This window comes from Euprymna scolopes, chromosome 36 (assembly GCF_053919585.1).
Source record: "Euprymna scolopes isolate OS-2025 chromosome 36, ASM5391958v1, whole genome shotgun sequence".
In the NCBI taxonomy this organism is placed as follows: Eukaryota; Metazoa; Mollusca; class Cephalopoda; order Sepiida; family Sepiolidae; genus Euprymna; species Euprymna scolopes.
In genome coordinates, this window is record NC_136517.1 from 96,217,633 (window position 1) to 96,219,739 (window position 2,107).

A 2,107-nucleotide genomic window follows, 5' to 3' on the forward strand; every position below is an offset into this window, starting at 1 on the left:
ATTTTGCCTCGCCTCTAGACCACGTGGTCTACGTTTCTCTCCTTTTCACATGACGCGAGCTCGCACATTCTTGCTAATTTGCCTATGTGCTTTAACGTCTGCTGCTGTTATTATTTTAGCTAGCCAACTAACCTTTGGCTGCTGCTGATTTTATCACACGCGCTCATATGCGCTCTGTTACAATATCAACCCTGTATATGCTTTTGTTGTACTTGCCTTTTAAAGAGAACAGAGTTTCACACAAGATTGTTTTATATGTGGAGAATATATAGCGCGCCAAAAAATGGGCGCTCTTAAATAAATTTGCGCAGCATACAGAAGTGTGTAGAAAACAGGAGATTTCGATTGTATGGTCACGATGACCTAGATTATATAATAACTTTGCGTCTCCAAAGATGGCTTCTCAGCTCGATCCGAGCTCTATAGTAACTCTTGCATGTAGAGCACCTGTCAGATGATTCTATAGCAACGGTACTGACTACTCTGTCTTATCAAATAACACGTTTTCTCCCGCATTCTTCAACGCGTGCAAATCCAGCAGTCGTGGCCCGTTTTTGACTGGCAGTACACCAGGAACATCTGTTTTAAGTTAGTCAGAATCCCGTAGAAATAATGGCCAGGTCTTTGTCTTATATTATTGGCTCCCGGAAAATACTGTGTAGCCAGCTCATGGCCGATCATCAGTGCATAATTTAGTAGAAATTTAGATAACAGAAAGAACGTTATCGAAGCGAAGAAATTTTAACTTGAGAAAATGTTCATATTAAAATAGTTCCGAGTAATTTTAACTTGAGATAATGTTTATATTAAAATAGTTCCGAGTAATTTTAACTTGAGAAAATGTTCATATTAAAATAGTTCCGAGTAATTTTAACTTGAGAAAATGTTCATATTAAAATAGTTCCGAGTAATTTTAACTTGAGAAAATGTTTATATTAAAATAGTTCCGAGTAATTTTAACTCGGGAAAAAATAATTTTGATAAGTAAGAATAAACGCGGACGACTACGTGACAGAGAGCAGACGATAGTCGTGTAGTGATACGTGTTGATAACGTCATTTAGAGGGGGAAGAAGGTTTTTTAGTCGCGTGCAAGCGACTCTATAAGTCACTCCGTCGGTCGGTCGGTCGGTCGGTCGGTCGGTCTGTCGGTCTGTCCGTAACACTTTTGTTCTTGGCCTTTTGACCAAGATCAAAGTGTAGTATCTGTTCTTACTACATGCTGTACTTATTGTGATATAAAGTGGGGGATCACTTTTCTGTATTAATTTAATGTAAAATGATCACCCATTCAAAGCCATTCAAGTCAGTCTCAAAGCCATTCAAGTCATTTTCCATATCATTCAAGTTGTTTTTGAAGGATTCCAGTAATTTTTTAATCATTCAAGTCATTCTTAAGGTCATTCAATTCATCCTTAAGTTCATTAAAGTCATTCTAAGTCATTTACTTTTTATTTATTTAAGTTATTTCAGCCCATTTTTCGGTCATTTTAGTTTATCTTTAAGAATTTCATGTCAATCCTACATTCACGCATTCATTCATTACACGAGAGCACGCGACTAATGGCTGTCGGCCTTGTTTGTGTGACAATGAGAAATTAGGCAGGGTTGGCAGTCAGAGTTGACAGAGGCAGTCGGCGGTCGTAGGATTAGAGACGATCCACTGAGCGTAATGGCTCCGAACAGGAAAGACTGCAAGTTAAAAATTCAATCTTCAATGGGAGCAACACTCAAAATACAATTGTGAAATTAATTAGGACTAGTCATGGCTGGCAAAACAACACCCTTCGTTGATTAAATAAGGAGTTCTGTTCGAAATTCCGTGAAGATTCCCGAATTCAGCAGAAAGATTCGTGACTTCAAGAAGATCGGAGGTTACATCGACCGAAACGTTGTGAGAATAACATTCCAGATAAGAACAGTAGTTCGAATAAACCAAAATAATAGTTTGCGTGACGTAGTGGATAAAATACTTGGTAAAATTAAGTTCTGAGTATCGATCCTCAGTTCGGGCAGCATCCAAGACAGGAACAGTAGTGTAACAGAGCGCTTATGAGCGCATGTGATAAAATCAGCAGCAGCCGAAGGATAGATGGCTAGCAAAAATA

At 38.4% G+C, this 2,107-nt stretch overlaps 1 pseudogene; it reads left to right on the top strand.

Moving 5' to 3' along the window:
* Positions 1-1,165: 1,165 nt before the first annotated feature.
* LOC145260876 (U2 spliceosomal RNA) lies at positions 1,166-1,291 on the top strand (annotated as a pseudogene).
* Positions 1,292-2,107: the final 816 nt, after the last annotated feature.